This window comes from Rhinatrema bivittatum, chromosome 15 (genome assembly GCF_901001135.1).
Source record: "Rhinatrema bivittatum chromosome 15, aRhiBiv1.1, whole genome shotgun sequence".
In the NCBI taxonomy this organism is placed as follows: Eukaryota; Metazoa; Chordata; class Amphibia; order Gymnophiona; family Rhinatrematidae; genus Rhinatrema; species Rhinatrema bivittatum.
This window is the reverse complement of record NC_042629.1, coordinates 59466847-59481345: the sequence shown is the minus strand read 5'-3', so window position 1 is coordinate 59481345 and position 14499 is coordinate 59466847. Positions and strand designations below refer to the sequence as shown.

General features: G+C 44.6%; 1 long non-coding RNA gene across 1 annotated transcript in view; it reads right to left on the bottom strand.

The window, feature by feature from the left end:
- Positions 1 to 4544: 4544 nt before the first annotated feature.
- Positions 4545 to 14499, bottom strand: part of LOC115076625 — a 32945-nt gene continuing 22990 nt past the window's right edge. The window contains exon 3 of the long non-coding RNA XR_003852817.1: positions 4545 to 4598. This is a non-coding gene — a long non-coding RNA (uncharacterized LOC115076625). The remainder of the gene's footprint in view (positions 4599 to 14499) is intronic.

The following is a 14499-nucleotide window of genomic DNA, read 5'->3' as shown; positions in this document are numbered from 1 at the left end:
CAATCAGCCAGTGCTGGAAGCAAAGGTCACCTGTACTCGTAACAGGTGTGGGAATACATTATCCTAACACGGTTCTGCGGCTGAGAAGCAGCTGTGGCTGGCCTATCACTGCTTCGGGTCCAAGGCCAATGTGTTTATAAGTGTGGTGTAACTTTGTCCAACTCTGTATGACTAACCTTGGGCAGAATGACAGCGCCCCTTTCTTAATGAACCGTGTCACAATGATTCATTTTCTAGGCCCTTACAATATTGCTATCATAGTTCTTGCTGAAGTAAAGAACATAAGAACATGCCATACTGTGTCAGACCAAGAGTCCATCAAGCCCAGCATCCTGTTTCCAACAGTGGCCAATCCAGGCCATAAGAAACTGGCAAGTACCCAAAAACTAAGTCTATTCCATGTTACCGTTGCTAATAATAGCAGTGGCTATTCTCTAAATCAACTTGATTAATAGCAGGTAATGGACTTCTCCTCCAAGAACTTATCCAATCCTTTTTTAAACACAGCTACACTAACTGCACTAACCACATCCTCTGGCAACAAATTCCAGAGTTTAATTGTGCGTTGAGTAAAAAAGAACTTTCTCCGATTAGTTTTAAGTGTGCCACATGCTAACTTCATGGAATGCCCCCTAGTCTTTCTATTATCCGAAAGAGTAAATAACCAATTCACATCTACCCGTTCTAAACCTCTCATGATTTTAAACACCTCTATCATATCCCCCCTCAGCCGTCTCTTCTCCAAGCTGAAAAGTCCTAACGTCTTTAGTCTTTCGTCATAGGGGAGCTGTTCCATTCCCCTTATCATTTTGGTAACCCTTCTCTGTACCTTCTCCATCGCAATTATATCTTTTTTGAGATGCGGCGATCAGAATTGTACACAGTATTCAAGGTGCGGTCTCACCATGGAACGATACAGAGGCATTATGACATTTTCCATTTTATTCACCATTCCCTTTCTAATAATTCCCAACATTCTGTTTGCTTTTTTGACTGCCGCAGCACACTGAGCCGACAATTTCAATGTGTTATCCACTATGACACCTAGATCTCTTTCTTGGGTTGTAGCACCTAATATGGAACCTAACATTGTGTAACTATAGCATGGGTTATTTTTCCCTATATGCATCACCTTGCACTTATCCACATTAAATTTCATCTGCCATTTCGATGCCCAATTTTCCAGTCTTACAAGGTCTTCCTGCAATTTATCACAATCTGCTTGCGATTTAACTGTTTTGAAAAGCAAAAGGTCCGGATGTTGAAAGTTTTTTATTCCTTCTTTCTGATCCCACTGCCACTAAGTCCCTAGCTCCTCACATCTTGCAATTTACCATAACCACTGTATAAGGCTCCTCTTCTCCCATCCCCTTTCAGAGAGCTCTGCCATGGAAGGCCCTCTCTGAATTGCCAGAGTGAGAAAGTAGCTTCAGGTTTATACCAACTGCCCATACAGGAGTACATAAGAGAACAATATCCTAGATCCCCCCCACTGATATCTACTAAACAATTTTCATACTTTGTCTGCTAGAACGGAAATATCTCACTAACCTCAAACTTGTTATTCTCTATTGCCTTTTTCAGGCTCCTGGCAAACCCTCAGCAGGACTGGGGCCAGCCTTGATGGTCCTGTATCATCTGTCTTCCTTCTCGTCTCTGCCCTAACACATGCTTCTCTTCACATATCCTTTGTGTCATTGCTCATCCAGATCTATCCAATTTGTCTTCTCTAATTTGGAAATCAACTTTTCCTCAGTTAGGCCAGTGGTTCTCAACCGGCGTGTCGCCACACTTCCCGATGCCCCGCTGGCCCAGCTGCTTCCCCTACCCAAGCGAAGAACGCAGCAGGACAGCTGGAGTCAGCGGCACCGGCATGCTCTCTTCTTCCCGCCTTCCCCCCCCCCCCCCCCCGTGCCCCGGAAGAGGAAGTGGTGAGCAGCGGGTGCGTGCGCGGGAAGAAGAAACCATGCTAGTGCAGGCAGCATCGGCCCAAAGAAGAGAAGAGACGCGCAGCTCGGAGAAAAATGAGGAACAAGGTCAACCCCCGCCGCCGATGGGACTCCTGTCTCGGCGAGGGCTGAAAGTGAAGAAGGTTGCTGCTGCCTTTCGGGTTGGAAGTGGAGGAGGCTGCCGCTAGTTCGGGAGGGAAGAGTGTGCGTGAATGAGAAAGCATGTGTGTTTCAGGTCCTCTGTGTGTATATGTTATAGCATGTATGTGAAAGAGAGCCTGTGTGTGAAAGATAGCATGAATGGAAGTGCATGACTGGGAACCTGTATGTGTAAGTTTGTGATTGAAAACCTGTTTGTGTGAAAGAGTATGTGTGTGTGAGAGAGATCATGTGTATGTATGATTAAGAGCCTGTGTGTTAAGTAAGAGAGAGAGCATGTGTGTCTGTGTGTGACTGAGAGCTGGTTTAGGTGAGGGAGCATGTGAGTGTGTGATTGAGAGCCTGTGTGTAAATGAGAGAAAGCGAGAGCGCATGTGAATGAGAGTCTGTGTGTGAGAGAAAAAGACAGTATTTGTGTGATTGAAAGCTTGTGTGTGTAAGCCTGAAACGATAGACAGCATATGTGTAAATGTTTAATTAAGAGCCTATATAAGAGAGAGAGAAAAGGCATGTGTATATGTGAGCAAGAGAGAGGAGAAAGCTGCAAGCAAATGATCCCTCCTCCTGCTAACTCAAAACAATCTCAGGACACCTGGATATCAAACGTTCCCAGGTATGCAGAGCAAAACATTTTTTGTAACCTTATTATTTTTCATTATTGGGCTTTTGTGTCTGCTATTTTGAAATATTTTACTGGTATCTAGAAATTTTTGATATGAGTTTTTAATTATTGGATATTCCACTCATTAGCTGTTTTGAAATAATCTGTTCTTTTTGTTAGTATGGTTTTGCTGCTTTTGATTTTATATTTCTTGATTTGTTTTATAAGGACTGGTGATGTTTCTTTTTTTTCCTTTGTTACACTGCATACAGAGACTGGCTTGTTGAGGTTTCCAATTCAGTTTTTGTCTGCATGCCTCTAGTTATGCATTTTGGTCTCTTTATTCTTTGTTAGGTGAGGGTCAGCACATGTGATTCAGGTGAGGTTTTCTGCTGGCGTGTAGTTTCTGTGCAGGGCTCTATAGTAGCCTGGCTTGTTCTGTTTTCTTAATAGGAGGTGTATTGGTGACTTAAGGCCTGGTGTAATATTTTTAGAGTTGCTTTTTCTTAGGTAAGTTGTTTACTGTTTGAGTACTGGAAATTGGTGCTGTTTTGGTGTGGGATGTTTACTATTTATGCTATTTCTATTCAGACAGAATACATATCTAACCCTTGTGTCATTCTTAACAACAAAAATAATACTGGGCCTTTATTTTCGCCGTGAATTGTAATGTGTGTCACACATGTGAGCGTGGTCTGTCAGGTGTGTCACGATGGGAAAAAGGTTGAGAACCACTGCTCTAATATGTACTATAATTAAGCTAGTGTATTTAATTAAGAACTGTTCATAGTATTAGTGATTCCCTTGTACTTTGGTCATATTCTACATTGTTCGGAATTGATTTGTACCTTCTTTTGCTTGTCACCTTAGCGACAAAGCAAATCACCCAGACACACACAAACAAACTCTGAATACTCATTTATATTTAAATTAAAATATTAAGAAATGGAAATATTTTAGATAAAACCTGGCCTTTTGTGCATAATAGGTAATGTAAATATCATCTTATTGTAATGCCTTGAGGGCGAGTCTTTGCAAAGTCTTCACAATGAATACTCATAAATGAGTGCATCACCCAGAAATGCTTAAAAAAAAAAAAAAAGGGTCTGATGCATGAATATCCAAAGTTTCTCATTCCCAGACAAAAAGTAAAGTGCCAACAAAGCTGGGATAAGACCATCCTGGAAAGACATGCGATCTTAGCCTAAGGCGCCAAGAAACCTGCTGAATACACACACAAACAGATAAGGTTAATGTGACCGTGGATGCACAGAGCATAGGAGGGTGGAAGTTTAAAAAATAAAAATAAAAGAGCAGCGGCATCTCAGGGAAGCCAAAAAGGTAGATTTGTGTTCCTAAATGCACATTTTGATCCTTACTAGTTCATAATGCTTTTGTGTATTCTTTAATGCCCATCTTGGTGTTTGGTTGGGTTCTTGGCATGAATTACACGCTCGCATGATTTTGACTGAAAATTTTCCTTTCAGCTGTAGTTTTTCAATCTGAACCAGTCACTTTACAATGATTTTAGTATTCTTCCTTATTTTTTTTTTTTTTAACTGTTAATACAATGCCTAATTTGTGGGATTTGGCGAGCATGTCATATTCTGCCACACAATGAAAATCCAAAGCAGAAAACAGAATGCTACTCATAGAAAGTGTGAGAGTTAAAATAAGGAAGCTCTTTAAGAGAAACTTGTAGGATCTGTTTCTAGGCTAACAATGATGCTTACCTGCCACAAGAAGAGGAAAAGCTCAAAGATTATATCCATATATTGTATACAAAGACCAGAATATACAAACTCATTTGCAATCCAAATAAAAAAAAAATTTACTATTCATATGTAGACAGTTTGTCAACCTGCTCTCTTTCTTCCTCTCCACTCCCCCTAAAAGAAAAGCAGAGCAGAATCTCAAAATAAGTATTCCGTAATCATTAAACTTTGAAAAAAACACAATTTATAAATATTAGTTGAAAAGCAGAGAAATTCATGGCTAGTATTTTCACTTAAGGTTGAATGAAAAGCTGACATCAAGTTTCAATCAATAAGCATAACTTAAATGTGGAAGGTTGCTACATAAATACAATTGCTGAGTACATTATTCAAAATGGGTCAACAGGCAATTTGTAACCAGCCCACTCTTCCGTCTTATGAAAGCAGAGGCCAGGAGAAGGGTGAATATTGGAGCCAATAGTTTAACTGCCCAAATCAGGCACTGAGAACTGTTAAACTCATAGCTTCCTGAGAAAGAGCAACCTGTACAATCGATTATCTCCCGTAAAACAAACAAACAACCCCCACCTCTGAGCACTTTGGGAAGCACACCAGCTGGGTACCTCTGCATTTATTTGGAAGTCAGGGACAGGACCTGCACGTGTGAGACAGAGGATTTCTGCCTTTACGGTGAGCGAGCTCCACCTATGCTTCTCCACCACCTGCTGGACCCTTGAATAAATAATTCTAAACCCAGGCACGAAAATCCTCCTGGAGTGCGTTCATCTTGCACACACTTAAGAAGCGAGCAGAGGTAGTGCTGCTAGCCGCAGACGCTTGACCACTTACAGGCTGTTGTGCCTTCTCCAGGTCACTTTCTCGGCATCTTCCTCTTTGGTTCTCTACTATCCTGGGGAGAAGAGCATGCAGGATCCCCATGCTGAATCCAACACTCAGAAATCCCACTGCCACCACCATGCCTTTCCACCAAGTTAATTAAAAAAGTTACTACTCCAACATTGCTCTCTGCTTCAACAGCAAGCCATATTGGGCAGTTGGATTCAAACAGCAACCAACGAGGACCCTGACTTTTAGGGTGTGGGGAAACCTTCATGGCGCAGCAGATACTACCATAAGAAACTTTCTATGTTTCTATATATGTTTCTAGTGAGGTTGCTGGCCAACTATTCTATTGCCTAGGTCTCGGTAGCCTTGCTGGATAGTACCAGGCCACCATCAACTTGCTGGTATTGATCCCCAGGCCACGGTATCATTATGTGATGCTTGCTCCATCTGACCCCGTGTTTTCTTCACATCACCTTACTTCTGGATACTCTGCTGCTATTAACCTGGTTTCTGAGGAGTTTTAGCCTGTCAGTGCTAACCCAGCTTTCCATGGCCCGCAGTGCAGCAAGTTGATGGTGGCCTGGTACTATCCAGCAAGGCTGCTGAGACCCCTGGGGTAAAAGATTTTCGCCACCAAAGACTACAAAATAGATCTTTTTGCAGCCTCTGCCCCAGGACTTTGGAATAGTTTGCCTCAAGAATTGAAGGAAGAACAGGATATTTTGAAATTTAGGAAAAAAGGTAAAACTCTGCCTAATGTCATCTGCTTTTAACCATTAAGTAGCTTTCTCATGCCTCATTAAATGCTGTTTTTAATTATTTTATTGAATAATACTAAGTCTAAGCGGTCTGTAGTTTTCCAACTCCTCTCTTGGACCACTTTTGCAAAGCGGGATCACAGCCAGCCTCCTCCAAACTCGTGGCGCCTCTTCCGTCTCAAAGGATCAATTGAATGCATCCTTCAGCAGACCTGCCGGCACCTCTCAGAGCGCCCTCAGCGTCCTGGGATGTGTCTCCTCTGGCCCCCTGGCCTTGTCCACTTCCAGCTGAAGACTCGCTTCTGTGAACGGGTGATCTTTACCCCGCACCCATCTGCACTCTCGCCAACCAGCAGTGGTCGTCCTCCTCCTCGCTGGATTGAATATTTGTTTAATATTTCCACGTTTTCCTTGTTGCTCTCCACACCTTGCTCCTCCATCTGCCTTTCTCTGACATACCTGGGAAATGTTTTAGCACCTCGCTTTACCTCCTTCGCAATCCTTTCTTCCATTTGAGCTTTTACCTCCTTCCACCTCGGCTTGCAGCGTCTCTCTTCGCCTCACCAGATCTCCTTCCCCGTGTTCCTCTGTTTGAGATCCTTTGTACTTTTTGAATGCTCATCCTTTTGCCTTTATTTTTTTAGCCATCGCTTTGGAGAAGCAGGACTACTTTCTTTTTCCTCCTTACTTTTAATTACTTTTTCCTCCAGACTCATCTTTTTAGTTTGGCTCCTCCTTTGCTCGGCATCACTCATCTCCTCCCAGCGCCTCTTCACAGTAATTCTCCATTTTACCAAAGTCAGCATTTGACTCTGAGCTTTGCGTGACTTCTCTCCGCCTCGGCCATTCTATCAAGCCTGTGCCGTCCGATGATCGGGGGGGGCGCTCAGGCGGGCACCTACCTGGACGTTAGAGAGACGCCGCCTCCCTCTGTGAGCGCCAAGCCCCATGTAGCCCCTCTCCTTCTGTCTTCCATCACCATTGTCTGAGCCGAGCCCCTTGAAAGGGCAGCTGCGATATCCCTTCCGCTTCCAAATTCTGCAGAACGAATTCCAGTCCTCCTGCAGCAGACTGAAATCTCCAGCCAGCAGGCCCTCTCCCTCCCTTTCCTCCTTTTGGAATCTTCAGCCGGATCTCTCTCCAGATCCTCTGTCTGAGTCGGAAGCCTGTGACTAGGCCAATGTAAATGGAAGTCGCCATTGGCCTTTTTTTTTTTTTTAAGATAGCCCACAGTGCTTCCTCCCTTCTCCATGCCCCCTGCATTTCAGTTGCTTGGGATATTGCTTTTGACATAAAGGGCCGGTCCTTCCCCTTTCCTGCCGTCTCTGTCGTTCCTGAACAGCCCATTCATTACATTCACAGAATCACATCTGTGTAATAGCAGCAAGATCCAAGTTTCCCTCTACGATCAGGGCCTTCACATCTGGAGCTTTCTTGCCCAGACTACAAGCATTTGTACTCATAGCTTTCCAGCTGTTCCTCCTTGGCTTGCTTTTCTTCTCGGGCTCCTTTTCTGCCTTTTTGCTGAGGAATGGACTATCGAACTGGTTTCTTTTCTTATGTTTTCCACCCACTTCCTGCGTTTCTTGAGGCGACTTCATTCTGCCATTCCCATATGTCATCCCTGATGACATCAGATCTGAATTTCTCAGGATTCTTTTTGCTGCCATAGAAAGAGGTGGGACATCTTTTACTGCTCCATATACGGCCCCAGTCTGCAATATATCTAAAACCTTTTTCTTGACACCAGTTTGGAGCCATGTATTAAAGTAATCTATATAGTGTAGCCTTTCCTCTCCCTTTCCAGGAACAGGTGGTATTTCTAAAGAAAATATGGCCTTCACCATGTGCCCTATCGGCTTCCCCAGATTCTCAAAATCACTCTGTACTGCAGGTGCTGTTTCTAGCAAGATCTTTGATCTCCAAATGGATTATAACATCAGTTTTATAGTCCTTATTTTCTTCTGTAAGGAAGTGGACCCTTAGTGTGTGGTTGGCGCAGTCTAGGGAGTGAACTCCCTGGCACACATGGACAGCTGGTGAGCGTAGACCTGGGATGGGACTGGGTCTGGAGCTTCACCTTTACCTGCCTCTTTCCCTGCAGGTTGAGCACGATTTCCAGGGTCTGGCAGGACTATTACTGGCATTAGTAACATGGGATCTCCTTAATATTTTGGGTACTTGCCAGGTACTTGTAACCTGGATAGCCAATGTTGGAAACAGGATGCTGGGCTTGATGGACCCTTGGTCTGACCCAGTATGGCAACTTCTTATGTTCCTATGTTGTTATGTTCTTAGTCCCTTAGGGAAAGGAAAGACAGAGGATCTGGGGGCCAGGCTAGGTCAGGGCAGGAAGCAAGCAACGAGTTCTGGGTTCAGGCAAGTCCAGGCTATGGTCAGATCAAGGAAGTCAGTCCAAGGAGAAGCAGGATCAAGACAAGGAGAACTAATGAGGCAGGGAAAGCTGGAGAGGTAAGGCAAGACAGGCTGGACAAGATGAAGCAAGGCGGGCTGGAGTGGCAGGGTAGGACAAGCTGGAATGCTGAGGGAACATGCACTGCACAGGATGCAGGAGACCCGTTTCTGAGGCATCTGCTATGAGCGCCATGTTGATGTCATCACTGGGCGTGGCTGTCACTGTTTCCTCCATGAGGCCTATTAGTAGCAGTGTGTGCCTAGGAGAAGCAGGATGGCGGCGGCAAAGCTGCATTGTTGCTGGCAGCATCCCAGACCTGTGGTGATGGGGGTGAGTGCAGCTCGCTGTGACCGGCAAATGTAACATCTTTAATTGCATTAACAATCTGGTTTCCATTTCTGCTAGCTGAGGCTCCTGAAAGATATTTAACCATTGTGTGTCCTTCAAAATGTGTCCTCAAGTTAGTGCCTTTGATAACAGAGTCTCCCAGCAGAAGGAATTTTCTGTTTCAATGTTTGACAGTATTTTGGGATGGGGGTGGGTGTTTGTGTGCCTTGAGTGACATTTGTTGTTTTTAAAACCACTTCAGTTCCATTTCTGGAGCATCAAAATTTTCCACAACTTCCATACTTATACGTTCAATGAGGATAATACATATGAGACACTAGATGGTGCTGTGATTCTGCTAGGAATTAACAGAGAGTACAAGTCTCAATAAACTAACATACAAAGATGGAACCAGACCAAGACATTGAAAAATCTGGTTTAGATTTCAGTTTCTGCAGCATAGAAAGGAGTCTGTCAAGTTTCCAGATTGCAAATCCATGAGGGTCAGCTATGTGTTAGGGAAGTGGACGCTGGCTGGAAAAGGTGGACCCTTGGTGCTGTGGTGTGATTGGCACCGCCAAGGGGGCACGCCCTCTAGGCTCACACCGACAACTGGTGGAAAAGCCCTTGCATGGGACTGACTGGAACTTTATTTATTTTATTTATTTAACAGCTTTTTTATACCGATACTCGTGGGTACATCATATCGGTTTACAAAGAACTAAATGAAATACAATAAAACAGGGGAGGGGAAGGGGGGGGGGCAGATGGTGAAAAAGAGGATATGCAATATGCATAGGAGGAGAGGCTGGAAATAAAAGGGAAGAGTAAATTAACAACTGAGGCAAACAGTAACTGCAATAAACAATGTAAAATAGAGAGAATAACTTAATGGGGGGATAGAAAGGGAGAGGGGAGCGTCTAAAGTAATTAGTAAATGAGGCGAACAGGAATCTGCATTATACAATGTAACACGATAATTAATAAGGGGGAGAGAAGGTACTAAGGAAAGAATACTAAAAGGTAGGTAATGGAAAAAAGGAAGGTAAGGAAAGATAAAGGTGAGAAAAAATAAAGCAAGGAAAAACGTAAAGAGGTAAAGGGGGAGATAGGAAGATGGGAAAATATATGAAGGTGCAGGAAGGGTGTAAAGGGTAGAAATGAAAAATGGAAAGGTGAGAATAAGAATGTAAATAAGACACAAATGGAGAGGTTGGATGCAGGGTGGAGTCAAAAGGTGAAGAGCAGCCGCCTCCCCCGCAGGTTGAGCTCTTGGGTTCTGGCAGCCGGCAGATCTTAGGTGGGTCCCTAAGGCTATGCAGGAGGAGAGAGAGTCCAGGACCAGGCAGAGGTTGGGGCAGGTGGCAGACAGCAGAGAAGAAATCCAAGCCAGAGTCAGAACCGGAGGAGTCAAGCCAAAGGGGAACAGGGAGACGGAAGAAAAGTCAGACTATACAAAGTATGGACAAGGCAAAGGCAAGGAGCAGGACAAGAAAAGGACAGAGGAGGTGAGGACAAGGCAAAGGAGTGAGACAAGGACAGAATAAGATGTGTAAGCTACGCGCGCTGGGACACTCAGGCACCAGGAGACCTGTTGCTTAGGCAAGGAAGCACTGCAGGGCCTGGCTGAAATAGCTCCGATGTATTGATGTCATCAGGATGCGCAGTTCCAGTTTCCTACTGTGGGACCCATAGAACATGTGTTGGTGAACGCACGCACACTCAGAGGAAGCCAGCAGTGGCAGTGGTCTGGCAGCTTCTCTGTCACTTTCATGGAGCAGCTGGAGTGAGCAGCGTCCATGCCACAGCGGACCTGTGACAGCGTCAGGGGTAAGAAATGCAGCTCATGGGGCCGTCCTGTGAGCTGCCACATGTGACATTTAGGCTGTGGTTGGTGCAGCCGGACAATATGGCAAACACAGACAGCTGGCGGATGTATCCTGAGTGAGACTAGCCGGAGCTTCATCTATACAACAGTCTTCTCTGCAGGTTGAGCCCTTGAGTTCTGACAGCCAGCAGGTCTTAGGAGGATCCTTCTGGTAATAGCAAGAGGGAGAGAGTCCAGGTCCAGGTGACGGTAGGGGCAGGAGGCAGACAGAGAGATCCAGTAAACAGATCAGTGGTTGGGGAAGGCAGCAGACAGGCATAGGTCAGGTGCAAAGTAAAGGGTCAGATCCAGGAGGCAATCAAAAGGTTCAGAGAACAAGCCAAGGTCAAATCAGGAAGTCAAGCCAAGGGAGACAGCGTGAGACAGGGTTAAACCACAACAGAGAGGACCAGGACCTGGCAGGGAAGACATACCCGAACACAGAACTGCAGCAGACAATGTAGGGAGAAGCAACTCGCTCCAATGAGATCATCCAAGAGTGACTCCTGCATTTTCCTACCTCGGCACATATATTATGCATGTACTTGGCCATACATGCGTCCATTACCGGGTCCCCGCTGTGTGTGCGTAATGGTGGCGTTTTGCTGCAAAGACAGAGTGGAATGCCAGTAAGTCTTTTGGCTGTGGACTACGAGTTCTAACACTGTAACCCCAAGTTCCTTATCTCACTACTAAATGGTACCTTGGGTGGCTGGGGCAAGGAAGGAGATGGTTTCCCCTCCAAACCTTTTGTTGCAGCCAGTTGAAGGTGGAGGGGCACTCTGACATGGCCATGCTGGAGTTTCCTTATAGAAACATAGAAATGACGGCAGAAGAAGACCAAACAGCCCATCCAGTCTGCCCAGCAAGCTTTCACACTTATTTTTTTCTCATACTTATCTGTTACTCTTGGCCCTTATTAGTATCTCTTTGGTTCTAGTTACCTTCCACCCCCGCCATTGATGTAGAGAGCAGTGCTGGGAGCTGCATGTAAGTGAAGCATCAAGCTTAATTGGTTAGGGGTAGTAACTGCCGCAATAAGCAAGCTACTCCCACGCTTATTTGTTTACCCAGCCTGTGAAATTCAGTCCTTGTTGGTGGTTGTCTGAATATAAATCATCTTTTCTTAATCCCCCTGCCGTTGAAGCAGTGAGCTTCGCTGGATATGTATTCCAAGTGAGGTATCAGGCTTAACTGATTCGGGATAGTAACTGCCGTAACAAACAAGCTATACCCGTGCTTATTTGTTACCATGTTACCATTAGCAAAGTTAATTGTTAACTAAATGTATCTGTTAATTCACAATATTAATTGTTATGACCTTCAATGTACAAATTGTTATATCTGTAAACCGGAGTGAAGGCTTGTTCCAAACTTCGGTATAGAAAACCACACAAATAAATAAATAAATACTCAGACTATGCAATTCAGTCCTTGTTGGTTGTTGTCTGAATGCAAATCCTCTTTCTTCATTCCCCCGTGCCGTTGAAGCAGAGTGTTATGCTGGATATGCATTGAAAGTGAAGTATCAAGCTTATCTGGTTTGGGGTAGTAACCGCCGCAACAAGCAAGCTACTCCCCTGCTTTTTTGTGACTGCAAATCCTTTTTTCCACATTTCCTCTTGCTGTTGAAGCATAGAACAGTGTTGGAGTCACATTAATCGTGTGTATGTCTATTGAATAAGGGTATTAATCACCAGGTAGTAGCCGTCATTCCCGCAAGCCACCCCCATTCCTCTTCTCTTCATTCACATCTTCTAGACTTTATGGATCCACAGTGTTTATCCCATGCCCCTTTGAAATCCTTCACAGTTTTGGTCTTCACCACTTCCTCCGGAAGGGCATTCCAGGCATCCACCACCCTCTCCGTGAAGAAATACTTCTTGACATTGGTTCTGAGTCTTCATCCCTGGAGTTTTAAATCGTGACCCCTGGTTCTGCTGATTTTTTTCCAGTGGAAAAGGTTTGTCGTTGACTTTGGATCAATAAAACCTTTCAAGGATCTGAAAGTCTGTATCATATCACCCCTGCTCCTCCTTTCCTCCAGGGTGTACATATTTAGATTCTTCAATCTCTCCTCATAAGTCATTCGATGAAGACCATCCACCTTTTTGGTTGCCCTTCTCTGGACCGTATCCATCCTGTCCCTTCAGAGATACGGTCTCCAGAACTGAGTACAGTACTCCAGGTGAGGCCTCACCAAGGACCTGTACAAGGGGATAATCACTTACCTTTTCTTACTTGATATTCCTCTCTCTATGCACCGCAGAATTCTTCTGGCTTTAGCTATCGCCTTGTCACATTGTTTCACCGACTTCAGATCGTTAGACACTATCACCCCAAGGTCTCTTTCCTGCAATGTGCACATCAGCCCTTCACCCCTCATCGAATACAGTTCTTTTGGATTTCCACAGCCCATATGCATGATTCTGCACTTCTTGGCATTGAATCTCAGCTGCCATATCTTCGACCACTCTTCCAGTTTCCTTAAATCCCGTCTCATTCTCTCCACTCCTTCCAGCGTGTCCACTCTGTTGCAGATCTTAGTGTCATCCACAAAAAAGACAAACCTTACCTTCTATCCCATCCGCAATGTCGCTCACAAAGATATTGAACAGGACAGGTCCCAACACCGATCCTTGCGGCACTCTGCTTAACACCGCTCTCTCTTCAGAGTAAGTTCCACTTACCATCACACATTGTCTTCTGTCCATCAACCAGTTTGCAATCCAGGCCACCACCTCTGCACTCGCTCCTAAGCTTCTAATTTTATTCATAAGCCTCCTGTGCGGTACCGTATCAAAGCTTTGCTGAAATCCAAGTAGATGACATCGAGCGCTCTTTCTCGATCCAATTCCCTAGTCACCCAGTCAAAAAAGTCAATCAGATTTAACTGACAGGACCTTCCTCTGATGAATCCATACTGCCTCTGGTCCATCAATTCTTCCGACTGTAGATAGTTCACTATTCTTTCTTTCAGCAGCGACTCCATTACTTTTCCCACCACCGAGGTGAGGCTAACCGGCCTGTAGTTTCCAGCTTCCTCTCTGCTCCTACTCTTGTGAAGCGGGACCACCACCGCTCTTCTCCAATCACTCGGCACCACTCCCGTTTCTAGGGATCTATTGAACAGGTCACACAGTGGACCCGCCAACACATCTCTGAGCTCCCTCAGTATCCTTGGATGAACCTCATCAGGCCCCATGGCTTTGTCCACTTTCAGTTTCCCCAGCTCTTCCTATACATTCTCTACTGTAAATGGAGTTACATCTACTCCACTCCCCTCCAGTTTCTTGTTAACTAGCGACGGTCCTTCTCCAGGGTCCTCTTTAGTGAACACCAAACTGAAGTATTTGTTCAACATTTCTTCGTCTCTTTCCACACATTGATCCTTTTCACCTTTCAATTTCACTATACCACTTTGAACTTTTCTCCTTTCTCTGATGTATCTGAAAAATGTTTTGTCACCTCGCTTTACCTCTTTGGCAATCCTTTCTTCTGCTTGACTTTTTGCCATCTTGATTACTTTCTTCGTCTCCCTCAGTTCCACCAGATATTCTTTGTGCTCCTCCCTTTGGGATACTTTATATTTCTTGAATGCTTTTAGCTTTTATTTTGTCAGCCACCTCCTTTGAGAACCAGATAGGTTTCATTTTTCTTTTGCTTTTCTTTACTTTTCTAACATATAGATTAGTTGCCTTGGTAATTGCTCCTTTTAGTTTGGTCCATTGTTGTTCCACATCTCTCTTGTTCTCCCAGCCTTCTAGTTCTTCTTCCAGGTACTTCCTGTCGATCCAAGACATGTGCTTGCCTTTCCCAAGGAAAGGAATTTTCCCTAACTATGCAGACTCATAAGTAAGA